This window comes from Canis lupus, chromosome 28, assembly GCF_048164855.1.
Source record: "Canis lupus baileyi chromosome 28, mCanLup2.hap1, whole genome shotgun sequence".
NCBI classification, from domain to species: domain Eukaryota; kingdom Metazoa; phylum Chordata; class Mammalia; order Carnivora; family Canidae; genus Canis; species Canis lupus.
In genome coordinates this window covers 27852258-27869588 of record NC_132865.1, presented here as the reverse complement: position 1 = coordinate 27869588, position 17331 = coordinate 27852258, and the positions used below count along the sequence as shown (strand labels likewise).

Genomic DNA, 17331 nt, shown 5'->3' with positions numbered 1-17331 from the left:
AAGATATGATTATATCATCGGCATTCTTTCCTCAGCCCCATTTTTAGTCAATTGTAATATCCTATCAATTTCACTTCCAAATTGTTCTTTCATTTTTCTTTCTCTTTTGCCTTTCCAAGTCCATGACTCCAGACCAAGTTCTATTAACTACCATATGAGTCTCTGCCCCAGCCAATCCATTTTATTCGTAGCCACCGATTTAACTTTCATAATGAAAAATCTAGAGTATGTTACTTACTTGATTAAATATATTAAATACTTTTCCACTCCTTACAAAAAAAAGCCAGCATGACATTTTTAGCTAAATGAGCGTTCAAGGATTTCAATGAGAGGACTTCCATCTGTTTTCAGGGCTTTATTTCACACTTACTCCTTTTCACCTACCATAATTTTCAACTGAAAGGGAACAGAAGTTCTCCTATAAACAAGACTCTTATATTCTGGCCCCTGTCTCGTTTATCAGGTTGATGCCCACCTGTCTGATTATACCTTCAGGCAAATGAGAGTTGGGAAATCTTATGTTTCAGGCCTTTAGAAGCAGAGGCAGAGGCAGGGCAGAGTAGGGGAGGCAAAGTTTTGAGAATAAAGGTCACCAAATGTTTGGAGGGGATATTAGCAATTTGAATGGCTTAGGTAGAAACAGAAAATCCTTGTAGATATAAATGGGATAGCAACCTAGGTGAGAAGAGAATAAATAACCGAAGTGGAGGGTGGAGGGTTAAAACCTGGAGAAATTCCCCCAAGTCACATCCTAGGACTCTTGTCAGTTCCTTTGATCTCGAGCCCGGGTGGGAAGAAAGATGTTAACACGGCTGCTGCCTTCTGTAGTCTGAACTTTTCCTTTTTTAATCATTCCAATTTCTTGCCATTGACATCATGCCTATTAGTCATAACTTTTAGCACATGTTACCACCAAGAAGCCTTCCCAATATCTCCCACAAAAGCTATCATTCCTTCCTCTGAATTTTCATAGCATGCTGTCTTTACTTTCGTGTCGCATTTGATGCTTCCTGTTTTACTATGACTTTTGAGGACAGGAATCATGTATTTTTCATTCTTGACTCTGCCCCATCACGGTCTGGCTGTTAATCACCTAAGAAGCTTTCCCTGTTTATGTATGTGTGTGTCGTGTCTCTTCCTTCCTCCTCAGCATCTCCATTCACAAATAAAGAAAATCAGGTCAACGGACATTAAATAATTTGTCCAGGGGAATAATCACCACGATATCTGACTTGCCTAATCATTCTATACTAGAGGACTCTCTTTCACTCAGTCTTTTGTAAATCTGTAATATTTCTCAATAAATGGAGTAACTTTGAAGTAATTTTCAAAGTGATTAGGATAGTCAATCAGTCTATCTGTGGATATGAGGAATTTCTACCAACCTTAAGAATAATTGAAGAAATATTTCTTATGAAATCAGATAGCTATAATAACATGAACTTTTTTAAAATTTTAGGGGATCCCTGGGTGGCTCAGGGTTTAGCGCCTGCCTTCCCCTGGAGTCCCGGGATCAAGTCCCACATCAGGCTCCCTGCATGGAGCCTGCTTCTCCCTCTGCCTGTGTCTCTGCCTCTGTGTGTGTGTGTGTCTCTCATGAATAAATAAATAAAATCTTAAAAAAAAATTTTAAAACATGCATAATACATTTTCAGTTCCACATAATGTCAGCTGCATCTAAAACCAAATGTTAAAAACCTGCTTTGCTTTTTCTTACTAATTCTTGCCTTATGGTTTCTAAAACCCCATGACAGGTCTAGTGGTCTCTCTCCCAGGAGCAAAAGCAGACCCAATTCTCTTCTCTTAAATACTCTCTTGGTTTAACCATCCATCAGCTACAGATTTGTTCTTCTCCTTTACATGCTACTATTTCATGAAACAGTCCCACCATCCAATAAAGCCATTTGTACTGACAGGTTCTGCTTATCTAAGGAGTGAATCATCAGTTGGTTTCTGAAGTTCTGAATTAACAGAGCCTAGTCTAGGCAGTGTCATTAGTAGTAAATGAAGTGATGATGCCAGAGGCAGACTGAGAGGACCAAGAAGGCAGAAAGGACTGCTCTAGCCTTGCTAATATTAATAAAAGCATTGCTACTGAGGAAAGCCACAGGTAAGAATGAAGCATAACAGTGCTAATATTTTGGAAGTCGCAGTATTGTGACTTCTAAAAAATATATATTTTCATCGTTCTGATGACCAAAATATATTCTTCATACATATTTGTCTTCCTCCAAAGGAAGGAGTTCACAGCTCCTAAAATGTTTGGAATCCTTTGTGATAAGGGTGATTCACGTGTCTTTTGTTAATGAAGATGGCTTTTGGACCCCTCCTCCGGGGAGAAGAGAGGGGCTGGAGGTTGAGTCAGCCAATGGCCAATGACCAGTTGATTGTTAATATACAATGAAGTCCCCATAAAATCTCAAAAGGAGATCTTCCTTGTTGGTAAAGGTGTGGTGTCACAGGGGGAGGAGCACTCCTGGAGAGAGCAGGGAAGTTCTGTGCCCTTTCCCTATATCTTACCTAGTGTATCTCTTCATTTGGACGTGGATTCATATCCTTTATCACATCCTTTAATAAACTGGTAAATGCAAATAAGTGCTTCCCTGAGTTCTCTGAGCTGCTCTAGCAAATTAATCAAACCTAAAGGGAGGACATTGGAACTTCCAGGTTGTAGCCTGTTGGTTGAAAGCACAAGTCACACAGCCTGGGGCTTGCCACTGGCATCTGAACTAGGAGGGTAGAGGGCAGTCTTGTAGGACTGAACCCTTAACCTCTGGAAACTGATGCTGTCTCCAGATAGATAGTGTCAGAATTGAGTTGAATTCCCTGATACCTGGTGTCCTATAATTGGTGTTCTGGGACTGAGAACCCCCCAGATTGGAACTGCATATGGGAACTTCTAGAAGAGAAGTGGATTTAATTTGATATAGGTCAGCTTTCCTAAGGTTTACATCAGGAATTCCACGAGAAATAATGTTAACAACCTATGAAGTGTTGCATATCCTGGAAAATTCACAAAGCATCACGTTTACACATTAAAAGCTCTTAGTGGGGTGCCTTGGTGGTTCAGTCTGTTAAGCATCTGACTTTGCCTCAGGTCATCATTTAGGGAATCTGGGATCAAGCACCACATCTAGGCCTCCCTTCTTAACAAGGAGTCTGCTTCTCCCTCTCCTTCTGCCTACGCCCCTCACCCTGCCCATGCTTGCGCATTTTCTCATGGTCAAATAAATAAATAAATAAATAAATAAATAAATAAATCCTTTAAAAAAAAAGTTCTCAGTAATTAATATTGTTTAATGCAAGGTCCTTCAAACATAATCTACTGTAGAACCCTCTTTCTGATAACACTTCTGATGTATATACTCCAAGGAAGACTACTTTGGGAAATGCTATCTAGCTTGTCATACTTTTAAATTATTGGATTAAAAAAATTGCTGAAACGTATAGAATCAAGACCATGATTTGCATTACTCCAATTATTTTATATGAGCAATTTGCATTACTCATTATTTTATAAAAGACTGAGTGCTCCCTATAAGTGCAGTACTGAGAAGCATAACACAATGCATGTAAAAAAGTTGGAAGCCTTTATTTGTGAAAATTGTATTTTTTTTTGGTTAAGATTTCATTTATTTATTCATGAAAGACACAGAGAGAGAGAGAGAGAGGCAGAAACACAGGCAGAGGGAGAAGCAGGCTCTGTGCAGGGAACCTGACATGGGACTTGATCCTGGGTCTCCAGGATCAGGCTCTGGGCTGAAGGCAGCACTAAACTGCTGAGCCACCCGGGCCGCCCAGAAAATTGTATTTTTAAAATAAAACTTTAATCTGTTTCATAGTATAAAAGAGTCTTCTTTTCTCTTCTTCTCCCCAAACTGTCCCAACATAAAGAAAATTAATTTCATTCTTGTATTTTCAAAAGCCATATTTGCTTTTTTGTGTCTATTTTCATATGGAATTTAAAGTATACATTCTGCTGTGAGCCATGAAACATTTTACAAAGTCACATGTTTTATTACACCAAAGCCATAATGAATATTGGCAAAATAAATAAGTTTTTTTTTGTAGTACAAAACTTGCTAACATTTTAAAACTAAAATCATCCTTTTTAATGTTCATTGTTTGTTTTCACTCTTACGTTGTACCACAAAATGAATTTTTTTGTAAATTTTTTCCTAAGATTCATTCAAAACAAAAAAAGACAAACTAATAGAATTAAGTGTCTGGAATTGGTGGCACTGTGACTAATAATACATATATATATAGTTTTTACACTCCCATTAGATATAGATACAGTCATAATACAATAGTCATAGTTCCTTGTTATGAAAGAGAATAAAAATAAAACAAAAGTGAATGAATTTCAGTGATCCAAAGATAGATATATAACAAGAAAAGCTTATCATAAACTCTATATACCATCTGAGAATTCTGTTTGAAAGTTATTCCTTAAATCAAATAAATCTCATTTTATACATGGATCTATTGTATCTAATCATTATACCACTTTGGACTGTTTCACTTGAGGCGATTAATATCTTTAAAATCAGTCAATGCTGCCAGTTTGGGAAATAACATGAAATATTATTGTCCCAAACATGAAGAGCTACTGAATCAAAGTTGAGTCTTATGTTTTACTTACATCTAATAATTAATTGTAGATAGGCAATAATAGTCCAGAAAAAGCTATCAAATACAACTTTTTTTTTTCATTTAATCATAGATTCAGTCCTCTAAAATTGTAATATAATTCTCATTTGACAGGTGGGAAAACTAAAAGTAGAAATAAGGTGACCAAATAGCTAATCAGAAGCAGAATCAACCAAGAAATGGGATCCAATTGGGCTATACGGGTACCCAACCTTTCTTCTTTAATTCACCAATTCAGTTTAGGAATATATGAGGCCAGGGACGCCTGGGTGGCTCAGTAGTTGAGTGTCTGCCTCCCGCTCAGGGCATGATCCTGGAGTCCCTGGATCAAGTCCCGCATTGGGCTCCCCATGGGGAGGCTGCTTCTTCCTCTGCCTATGTCTCTGCTTCTCTCTCTCTCTCTCATGAATAAATGCATAAAATCTTTTTTTTAAGAAATATATGAGGCCAAATAAGTCATTTGATGAAGAATTGTTCTAAGTAAAATGCTTCCAGAACCCAAGGGATATGGCAGGTCGTGTGAAGTTAAAGAGCTATGATATGTTGGCAAATTGAACTCCAAAAGAAAAAAAAAAAGAGCTATGCGACTCTGGGCAACTTCCTCCAAGCCTTTTTTTTTCATGCTTAGGCATTAAATGAGATGTTGCATTAGTATTCAGTTTTTTGTTTTGTTTTGTTTTAATTTACTAGAGACACAGAGAGAGAGAGAGAGAGAGAGGCAGAGGGAGAAGCAGACTCCGTGCAGGGAGCCCGACGTGGGACTCGATCCTGGTTCTCCAGGATCACGCCCTGGGCAGAAGGCTGCGCTAAACCGCTGAGCCACCGGAGCTGCCCTAGTGTTCAGTTTGTACAGGGCATCTAACTAATAAACAAATGTTTACAGTTGCTATTATTAGAATTCCTCTTGGGTGAAAGGATTATTCCAGAGTAGATAATTAAAATTTGATTAAATTTAAAAAGCTCCAATCTATTTTCCCCAGTTTGATTTCTACCTGTTCCACTGTGTACAACATAAAAATATTTGTTTCCTCCAAGCTTTTGTATTTATTTTGAATGCTCTTAAGTTAATGCCTAATTATATGCCGTATGTATCATTTCACAGGCTGCACAATTTGCTACTTTCATCCATTTGCTCCATTTGTTAAAGTCCTACACATCCTTGAGGGTCAATATCAAGCCCTGTATTTTTCTTGAGGCTTTCTTAAATTCCCCCAGTTGGGACTGTTGTCTCTTTCTCTCATGGAATTCCATTGCATCAGGCTTTCTATTATTATGATGTGGTTATCTCTTTCATTAAATTCTGAGTTTGTATAACCCTAAAGACAGAGACTACATACTGTTGTTCTCCCACTGTACTTACCATTGGGCAAAAAGTAGATACGTTAAAAAAAATTGTTGAATCCCATTTAAATTGCTTATAATTTGCATATAAAAATAGTATTAAGATGTTGTACAAAAAAATAAAGATGTTGTACATATCTCATTTTCACAAATGAATCATCATTTCCCAATGAGCAACAACTATTCTGTTACTTCTTTGTGTCTGATAGTAGCTAACATCATAAAAAGAATAAATATCAACTGGATGATTTAATGATTTGTTTTTTATTATGTCCATGAGAACTTAATAGGCACTTATGGCCAGTGAGTAATTGTACTTTCTCAAGTTTATTCTGCTCCCCCACATATTAATTTCATGCTTTCTCTTCTCAAATTTCCAACAGCTACAGCCTCCACTCTTCTCATGCTCAGTATCAGTCCTTGCTCTCTATTTCACTGAGAAAACGGAGGCATTCCGCATTTTCATTACTACATCCTCCATCCACCTACAGCTGTGCCCTCAATTCTGCTTTCTTTCCTGTTACTATGGATAAGCTGTCTGCACATCAAACAATCCTATTTCTTTTGCCAATCAAGAACATTGCTCCAGAAATTCTCCTCTCTTGTGTTAACATTTTTCCCTCTCTACTGAATTATTTCCATCAGTACATAAATATGCTGTAGTTCTTCCCTTTTCAAAACAAAACAAAAAAAAGCTACTTAGTCCTATTTCTCCAATCACCTAAGACCTACTTTTCTACCACCCTAAATAGCAAAATTCTTTGAAAGATTTTTATATCTCAACCATCACAATTTTCTCTCCACTCTTACTTAAACCCACTCTATGAGACTTTTATGTCCAACTCTCTTCTGAAACTCCATAATGTAATGCCATACTTGACCTCTCCTCTTTGAAACACTTTCTTCACTTGGCTTCCTGGGCTCCAACCTCATCTCCTAACTCACTCACTGTCACTTCTTTTCCACCTCTTTTTCTTATTCTTTCATCTCCCAACTTCTGAACATTGGAGTGGATCAAGGCACTGTTCTTGGTTGTTCTTTCTTCTCTATCTAGACTCACACATTAGCTTATCCATCCAATGTCAAGACTTTATGTACCATATGTATATCTTAAAAACTAACAAATTTATATATCCTACCTAGACTCCCCTGAATTTCTATACTCTTCTATCTTGCTCATATATTTGCTTTTGATGGTTAAATGGCATCTCAAATAAACATGTTAAAAAACAAACCTGCTCCACCCTCAAACCTGATTTTCCTAGTCTTTTCTATATCAGTTGATGGAAATCCAATATTATTAGTTCCTAAGTCCAGACAGCTTAGAGAGTTATCTTTAATTTGTTGTTTTCCCCTATCCTTCACACCAATTCAATAGCAAATCCTGCCAGTGGCGCATTCAAGATGTATCAATCTTTTGCCATCTACACTGCTATCACTCTTTTCCAGACTACCATCATTTCTCACTTGGATTATTCCAATAGCTACTGAATAGGTCTTTTTGTTTCCATCACACTCCCTGAAGCCTATTCTTGACATAGCACTAGACCAGTCCTGCTAGAACATAAGTCAAATTATGTCTTTGCTCTGCTCAAAGCCTTCCAATGACTTACCACCTCAATGAACATAAAAAACACAAATCATTCAACAGCCTATGACACGATCTTTGCCATACTCCCCTACCTCTGTCCTCTGACCTGATCATTTACCTCTGACCCCCAACCACTTCAATTATCCTGATCTCCTCATGATTCTCCTACCAGACAGACTGCCCTGTCCCAGGGCACCACTCCTATATCCCCACTGCTTACTTCTCCACAGTATTTAACACCTGCTAACATATTGCATCATTGACCTACTGTGTTTATTGGTATTCTCTCCCTTTACATTGTAAACTTCAAAAGGGCAGAATTTGTGCATTTTGTTCAGTGTTTCCTACTTAGTAGGTACCTAATAAATGTTTGTTGAAAGTTTATTTACTTAAAGTTTAGTAAAATGGGTATTTCTTCAAATTGAAATATGTTTGCCAGTGAGATTTATGTTGCAATAATATTTAGATAAAATAATAGGCAAAATGGTGTTATAATTTCTTATTAATTAAAAGTGTAGAGGAAATAGGACTAGATTGGGGATAAGTTTATTTTGTTTTTTAGGCAGTTCTGCCAGTAAAACCCCTGTGGCTTCTAAACTTCCATTTGTGTTTGAAATATAAAAGTAATAATAGTAATAAAACTAAATTTCTCAGGGTAGTTGTGAGAATAAAATCAGATGATGAATTCAATCACATTTTCATTCAAGTGCAACAGGCATTGTTCCAGGTATCAATGCGAAAGCATTTTGTAAATGTAGAAAGCCCAATGTAAATATAAGGAAATACTATTTTCAATAGGAAAAAAGTTTTCAGTTGAGCAATTCTGAACTGCAATGCATATTTAAAAATGATTACAAATGTATATATATTATCTCTAAACTATAAAAATTGGAATATAAAGCTTTTATTAGTGAACTTTTACTAATCTTTTGAAAATATTCTGGAAAACTGAAAACATAAAACTACAAAGACAAGTGATTTGGGCATGTTTTACTCACCAAAATAAAGTTTCAGTAAATTGGTAACTTTCTTTTTGAATTAGCTAAACCTTAAACTAAACTTAAAAGCCAGCACACATAACTAATGCAAAACACAACAACAAAATAAACTCATGGAGCTCTTGAACTGAAAAATCTAAATTTTCCATAGATTTGGTTAAAGCCTCATATTCATGCCCTAAATCATATAATTATGAGATGATTTTTCATAAGTTGGGAATCTAGCCTATTGTTTTCAGCCCCCATACTCAATCAGGAAGACTTCTGATTGTGGCAAAATGTGACCACCTTAAGCCCTTCCCCCCACTTTTATATCATTTGGGTCAAACAGGATGGAAGTTTACAATCTTTTGAATTTGTCTAAATGTCAACTCAAGTGGACACATTTTGCTTTACTAGTTTCCATTACTGTAATGACTAGAAATAACTTTAATGAGATTTGAAAAAATTCTTTAAGTGATTATATTAAAATTGATCCTGCTGATCCTTTTTAATTTACAATGACATTTATACTCTAGTGATATGTCTGTCTATAGCACTCTTTAATTTATTATTTACATGAAAACTGAAAATGTTAAGGTCTTCAACCAAAATATTAAGTTCCAAAACTGAATGCAAAAAAAAAAAAAAGAAGAAGAAGAAAACTATGAAATTCACACTTGCATTAAAAGAAAAATTTTCAGCAATTTTTAAATTTATATAGGGTGAAGACATTGGCTCTGGTTTTTTTACATATCACAATACATGAGGTTACTCAGTAATCTTTAAAAAAATCATTTTAAAATCTTGCTACTCATTTTATTAAACAAAATGAAAAAGAAACACAGGAAAAGTGAGTATCTTCAAATATTGTTTTTTAAAAATGGCAAATTAGAGGATGCTTGGGTAGCTCAGTCAGTTAAGCATCCAACTCTTGATTTCAGCTCAGGTCATGATCTCAGCGTCATGAGATTGGGTCCTGTTAGGCTCTGAGCACTTTCAATGGGGAATCTGCTTGTGATTCTCTTTCTCCCTCTCCCTCTGCCCCTCTCCCTCTGCTCTCTCTCTAAAATAAATAAATAAATCTTTTTAAAAAGTGGCAAATTAGCTAGCTAAATATTCATTAAAGGAGCTACCTGTAAAGAGATTTGAAGTACTTTATGGTTAGAAAAAAATAATGAAGTTTTATAAAAAAGATTGATTTTTTTCTTTCATTCTTTCTTTTTATTTATTTATTTATTTATTTGGTCTCCTGTTTATACTTTAAATACTAAGAAGGCTTAAAATAGGGCAGCAATAGTTTTTCACATTGCTTACATTCTGGGTATTTGATAGTATTTAGTATAATGCTACATTACCTTGTAGGTGCTCAGTAAAATGTAATTAAATTGAGTTGAATTTTATGGCTTCTTGGAAAATAGCTGTCTGATTGTAGACTATGAGGCACTATTCTCTGAACAGGACAGAATTCCATCTCCTTCCTCCATTTTGTAACTGTCTTTTGAAAAATAAATACCTAAATACATAACAGTACTTTGGCCTAATACAAGAATCCTTCCAACTGGCCAGAAGGAAGGACAAGCTACCCAACCTGTATAATAAAGCTAATGGAATAAATTCAGAAGCTAGCTTTGCTGACACTCTTGAAAAGACAATAAAAATAGGCACTGAGTTTTTTGGAAGTCCATTAACTTTAATGACTAAACCAAGAGCAGAATTCAACTATCATTTGATTAGAGAATGTGTGTGTGTGTGTGTGTGTGTGTGTGTGTGTGTGTGAATTAAAAAAGCAATCCAGAGGCAAAAGACCTATGTAAAACCATTTGATATTTGTTTAAGATCTTCTTGTTTAGGGCTAGAAATCAATTCTACTTGTTGAGCAACGAAGTATCACAACTGACATTATGAGATCCAAAGTAATTGAAACAAGTATGATTTCCTTTAACTTTGACCTTTCTTTCACCATCCCTAGAGTCTGATCGCATTCCTAGACATCCAGGGGAAAATGTCAGTTCCTCTAGCACAGGCTAGTATTTTTTCTACATTCCAACGGCTTAGTTTAGATTAAACAGAAGAATGACGGGAAAATCTTAAAAAGGGAACTATTTCTTCCCATCCCACTATCCATATATACAAACACTTGTCTCCACAGGCATTGCAGGAGCAATACCGTAGTCTGTTCATAGATTTTTGTTGTTGTGAATGAGAAAATCAGACATTGCCACGTGAGAAAAATGAATGAATTCCTAGAGTTGCAGATGAAAGCAGGTGTAGAAAGGCCTCTGCTCCCTTGTGGTAAGTGCCACCAGTTGACAGGAAGCTTCTCATTCTGCAGCATTAGAAATGATTTGGTCTCTGCCAGAAAATAACAGCTGCTTCAACCCAACTGTGTCCTTCAGCGTCTGATGAGCACCCATATACAACTAATTTCTATTCACTTTACAACCTGCATGGTTCCAGAAGGCGAACATGAGCAAGAGTGAGCTAGCAGGCAGTCCATAAATGTAAAGCTAGATGCTTCAATATATGGAAAGGTACTTTGTCAGATACCCACAGATCGATGAACTATATCTGTATATGTAAATTCACACACACGTCTAACTACATGCATACTTTTACAATATCAGATCTTCTTCTAGAAATGATTTAAGACAGCTAAATGAGCAAGGAATTCCCCTTTTTACTTTCATAGTCTAACGCATCTTTAGACAATGCTGAGACATATTTCTGTGGGAAAATTCCTATGAATTTACAGAAATAGAAAATATGATTATTCTTTTATCTGTTTTCTCTCACAAGTAAGGAAAATAGCAAGCATTTCTGCCATCAAATCTTTATCTAAATTAACAAGAAGTTTTGGGTTTTTTAAAATTATTTTGTTTTGTTTTTTCTTCTTATTGTCATAATTCCCTAGACCAAGGCCAAATCCTTTCCAGCAACTGGCTCCTGGTTTCCTCCACCAAACAATCCTAAGTTCAAATTCTTCTTTCCTAAGACCACATTCTTTGCTTAGTCCAGATTCTTTCTCTTTCTTTCATGTGTAGAGAGTAAATGCTATCCCTGCTGGGCATCATACTAACCTGCTGACTCATATGACTGCCACTGCCAAACGTCTTGTAAAGGAAGGTCCTGAGCCACTGTGATGGACTTAGTAATCCCCACCAGTGTTGGGGTGGGAGGGCAGAGTGGGGGGGCCTTGACCTGGTTGTCAAGATTCAGGATTCTGGGAGCTTCATGATGTCACACTGGCACCTCGAAGCTAACCCTAGTAGGAGAATTTTCACAATGGAAATCAACAACCACGCAACTCAGACTTTCATTTCTCTTTTCAGATGGTCCACCAGAGCTTTGCTAACTGACACGTCTCACACAAGCAATGACAGTTCTTGTTACATTGCCATGTTCTTAAATCAGGTTACCTGGGTTCCAAGACCCAACTTACTATGTGACATGAATGAGTCAAGATACTTAACTTTCCAAACACTGGTCTCATAGTAATGGAGTTAATACTGGCTCCTACGTCATAGGGGTCTTGAGAGAACTAAATGAGATGATTCATATAAATATATGAAGGTACACAGCACTCAATAAATGCCAATTGATATTACTGTTGATGTTAGTATTATTTCTTCTTCTTATTTTTTTTTTAATTTTTTTTTTCATTTATTTATGATAGTCACACAGAGAGAGAGAGAGGGGCAGAGACACAGGCAGAGGGAGAAGCAGGCTCCATGCACCGGGAGCCCGACGTGGGATTCGATCCCGGGTCTCCAGGATCGCGCCCTGGGCCAAAGGCAGGCGCTAAACCGCTGCGCCACCCAGGGATCCCTATTTCTTCTTATTATTTTAATTTTTAATAAAATAAACTTCTGCATTCCATCTATGTTTGCAGGGAATTCCCATAATTTTTATCAGTAAGTATAAGAATAATGCCTTGTATGCAATCTAATGCTAAATCTGGCAGCATGGAATCAATTAATGAACTGCAGTAAAATGACACAAGCAAAAGGCTATTCACATGTGGATCTCACCTTGTTCTTCCATACCAGTAAAGAGTCCTGAATGCTGGATGGATGTATATCAGTTCCCTATACCCTTCTATTATAGCAGGAATAAAAAAAAATTCTCACAGAACTCTGTTCTACATAGAAGAAAGTGTTTACCACGCACTCGTTCTTTTAAATGTTAAGCATTTATTACATTTGACAACATGTTCGCAATCTTAGGGAAATAAAAGAATAACAGCTAAATTAATTGAGCACTGTGTGCCAGGTTCAATTTTAAGTATTTTACAATGTATGTAAGGTATGTGCAATTATCATTCTCATTTTGCAAATAAGAACAGTGAGGCACAGAGAAATGAAGTAACTTGAAGTCTATAGAACTTCACTCTAATAAACAGTAGAGTCAGGATTGAAGCTCAGAAATTCAGCTTCAATCATCAGTTGTACACTCATCTAAAAGAACCCCAAGTCTTTACTCAAACCATTAGCCTGTTTCTGTGTCCAGGATCTGGCACCAGCCTTATCCATATTTTTTGTGAGAAAAGAAAATAAGCACAGAGTAATTTCTTTACAAATATCAGGGAAGTAATTATTCACATGCAGTCTATGAAATATACCATACACACTAGAGCACCATTCCAATAATTTCTGCTAAAATTCTGAAGAGCTGTATGTAAAAGAAAAGGCCATGATTACATACTGACAAACTCATGCATGTTCATCCTTTCGAAAATTGCGTGTATGCTGTGTGTGTGTGTGTGTAAGTATGGCAAATTATTGTGTCAGTCATACCATCATGTTCTTGGTGATGGAAAATCATCACGGTACCAGACAAATTCAATTCCTGTCCTCATAGAGCTTATGAGTTGAACACTTAAGTAATTATACAAGTAAAAATCAAGTATTATTTAGATGAGGCTTCAACGCCTTGCTACTTGAAGTGTGGTAATAGGATAGTTAAGAATCAATAAGTGTGCATTATGTATGAATCACAAAAATTAATGAACTATATTAATTTTGTAAAGGAGGCCATACAATATAATGGGATTAGAAGCACAAAAAACCAGTAAAGCATGTGATAATTAGACAGAGATATTTTTTAGCAAGAAGACAGAAACACCAAAGTTCAAGAAGATATTTAGAAGTTGTTTGAGGAGCAATCTAGGGAGAGGTATCATGGACACTCAATTGTATCTGACCACAAATGGGCAATTTACCTCTAGGTTACCAGAAAAAAACATAGCAATCTAATGATCCAAATATCTATTTAGACAAAGTCCTGGAGATACTCAACATGTTCTTTCAAATCTATTCCCCACACTTCACCCTATGGCCAAGTAAGCACCTGTGTTAAAATCAAACTCACCTGAATCAAGCAAAGGCAGGCTAAAACCAAATTCATTTGGTTTGGGGAGTATACAAGCCTTCTTTCAAAGTTTTCAAATATTAAATAGGCATCATAAAAGCATAATGGAGCAGACATTTTCTCTTTTTCATTAACTACATGGAATTAAAATTTTGGATCCAGTTCCAGGGTATTCCAGCTGTATCATAACTATAGGCTGAAATTATATAGATCCTAAAGTTCTTTGACTCTTAAGATTTTTAGTACGTTGCCAAATACACACACACACACACACACACACACACACACATACACATAACACTAAATAGGTAAATGAACAAGCAAATTATGAATGCATGCATGGCTCACATATTTCTGAGATGAGTCAAAATTCTGAATACTTTTTCCAAGTTCCATTCCAAGGGTCAACTCTAAAATGGGCATACCACCTTGTTCATTCCCTACCCTTTGTCAGCTTCATCTATTCTTACTTACTCTGTCCTTTCTCTGACCATAGGCTGAAATGCATTTAGGTTTTAAGGACTGTCTTCAGTTTGACCTTAACTACTAGGTACTCCTGAAACTAAATGAATTACCAGAAGTTGGTTGCCTAATTTAAATGATTTGGTTCATGTTTAGCACTCCTACATTTTCCCATTTCATTCTCTGTTAGAGAAGGAAGGAATCTGGGATTGTATCACTTGAAGATGTCTGCATTTAGTTTCTATTTGTGTCTCTAATTATAATTTTAATAGCACGAGGGTGAGGATCATGTCTCTTTATAACTATGCTAACTGCAATATCTAGCAAATTGTATGGTTATATAGTAAATACTTAATAAATCTTTACAGAAAAAAAGTGTCACTTTCTACCCCACCCATGCAATAATCTCAACAAAGTACCCTTAGATATTTCTGACTCCTAAGGGGAAAAAAGGGAGAGAGAAAAATGTGTTGACATTAAATCGACAATAAAACAAAACATAGCTAGTATACAACTCTTCAAAACAGCCACTTAGCTTCTATATAGTATCCTGGAATCCTGTAATGTAAAACTAAGTTTTGAAGTCTCTAGAAGAGTGCTATCCATAAAAGTTTCTCCAGTGACATAAATGTTCTATACCTGTGCTGTTTGGTAGGGTAGACACTAAGGATGTAGCTATTGATCGCTTGACATATGACTAGTTCAATTAAGGAAATGAATTTATTTCATTTTCCTTCATTTAAATTAAGATTAAAATTACCACATGTGACCTGTGGTTATTATTTTATACAAAACAGTTCTAGGTTAAAAAAAACTGGCATTATTTCACATGCTGACATTTAGGGACGCCTTTGATGCCAAAGAACAATCTACACTCATCCCAAACAAATACTTTGGACATAAGACTAAGGAAAATCATATGCTAGCATGTTAACAAAATTATTTTTATTCTATTGTGACTGAAGAAAAATACTATCTTCTGAAAAATAACTCTTATTGAATTCAAGCCTTTAACTAATTAACAATAACCTCCAAGCTAAATAATTCAAACTTCCTTAATTTCTTCTTCTTTTTTAAGTCCCTTTAATTTCTTAAAGGCCAGCACAGTTCTATCTGTTGTCATCTGGTTGTCATGTCAGTGATGGAACTCAGAACATGCTTCTCTAAAATATGAAGCCCTGGCATATTGAATATTTTAAGTTGAAGGATTCTGAAAAATGGTAGGTGCAGGAAGGACACTGTGATCTCTCTTTTCCCCTGAACCAGGTGGAAAGGTGAGAGGTGCCTTCACGTGAGAGATGTCTTCCCTAAAATCTATGAAGACAGAATGATGCCCACAGGCATCTATAACAAAAAGGGCTTTCTAATTTCTCCCCCAGGTTACTATCCATAGCTCATATCTTTTTGTCCTATCATTTTTTCCATGACTCTTCACTCTTATCAAGCCTACTACAAAATAGGCTTAACCATTTGGGGGCGGGGGGCTCTTCATTTCCTTATGAAGCCTCCTGTGTCATGTAAAACTTATATTAAGTAATGTGTATGCTTTTCTCCTATTAATCTTTGTCAGCTTAATTTTCAAGCCAGTCAAGGACCATAAAAAGGTCAAGGAAAACACTTCCTGTCCGACACAGTCTCACAGGAGGCATGGGGAAGGAAGGGTGTTGTTGCCTATGACAATGGCATGGCAGAGATATCCAGAGTTGTAGATGACCACGTGTTACACCAGTATCCTGCCAATTCCACTGCATGAATTAGCAGTGAAAGTTGAGAGGAAGTGAGGAAATACAAGTGATAAATGGGAACAGGACAGGTGAAGGTATACAAAACAGAGGTGTGGGCAGCCATACTAGTCATAACACCATGAATGTATGTGCAATGTTGACAACTCTCAAAAATAAAATTTTTAAACTTCTTATCAACTTGAAGTTTATTAACATTAAGCCCTAAAATTGCCATGCTTGCTTGTTCTTTTAACATAATTATGCAGTCCTGGAGATGGGTCAATATTAATAATAGGGATAAAATATTATGATTCTCATTGAGGTCAAAAGAGCCTTAGTGCTTCCAGTGAGCCTGACCAGAAAGAGAAGGCAGACTCCACAGCTCACGTGCAGCATGCTAAGAGGTGTGAGTGTTTGTGTGTGAAGAAATCACTTTAATTTCAAACTGCACTGCTCCCTATTTCCTACTCTTTAGCAGGAGGTCTCTAGCCTGTTCAGAAGTAACAATACTCTAAACACAAAGAGGTATTTCCGAGTCTCTCCTAAAAGTGGCAGAGCCAGAGCCCTCCCGCAGGGCTGGGCTCCCCTTGCCTACCATTATTCATGGGCAGGCTGCTCGGAACCACTTCCACCATCTGCCTCCAGCTGTGTTGGCATAACAGAAAGTCAAATGTGCTGCAACAAGCTCCAACCCTGAATTTATTGTAAAAGCCACCATTTCTATTTCATTTGGCTAGTAAACAATCTCACACTATTAGGATGGTTAATTATAAATAACAGTCTAGCCTCTTTTAATTGAAATCTACATTTATTTAGAGCCTTTTCATGAGACTAGAATTAAGAAACAAAAAGCATTAGGAATGAATAGAAATGGACCACACTATTCAAACAGAAAAACCTCAAAAGCTAAGAATTAAAGTGCTTCTAAAAAGTAACAATATTTTCCACTTTAGCAGAAATTTTGTTCTCCTGTTCTCAAATTACATTGTCAGTGTTAAGTCATCCCACATTCCCGAACTGAAACAGGGGTTATCATTTTTGTTCTGACATTAAAATATACCTGTAGATATACGTATAACTGAATGGTACATAGAGGTGTTTTAAAGAAAATGAAGAAATTCATGAAAATCCATTCTTTTGTTAGAAAATACTTATTGATTGCCTATTATGTACAAGTAACTGAACTAAATGCTGTAGGACTGTGATCTGGGAA

The 17331-nt window shown here is 36.4% G+C and overlaps 2 long non-coding RNA genes across 15 annotated transcripts in view; one reads left to right on the top strand and one right to left on the bottom strand.

The window, feature by feature from the left end:
- LOC140620347 (uncharacterized) overlaps nucleotides 1-17331 on the bottom strand; it is a 445283-nt gene that overhangs the window by 253668 nt on the left and 174284 nt on the right. For 5 of the 6 annotated variants that reach the window (XR_012020151.1, XR_012020152.1, XR_012020155.1 and 2 more), the window contains exon 1: nucleotides 11643-11782. The exons of the other annotated variant lie outside the window; for it this stretch is intronic. This is a non-coding gene — a long non-coding RNA (uncharacterized lncRNA). Of the gene's footprint in view, nucleotides 1-11642; nucleotides 11783-17331 lie in introns of those variants that run through there. 6 annotated transcript variants of the gene reach the window in all.
- Nucleotides 15529-17331, top strand: part of LOC140620346 (uncharacterized) — a 66025-nt gene continuing 64222 nt past the window's right edge. For 7 of the 9 annotated variants that reach the window (XR_012020144.1, XR_012020146.1, XR_012020141.1 and 4 more), the window contains exon 1: nucleotides 15529-15614. This is a non-coding gene — a long non-coding RNA (uncharacterized lncRNA). Of the gene's footprint in view, nucleotides 15669-17331 lie in introns of all 9 variants that reach the window. The other 2 variants (XR_012020148.1, XR_012020143.1) reach the window with 1 other exon arrangement.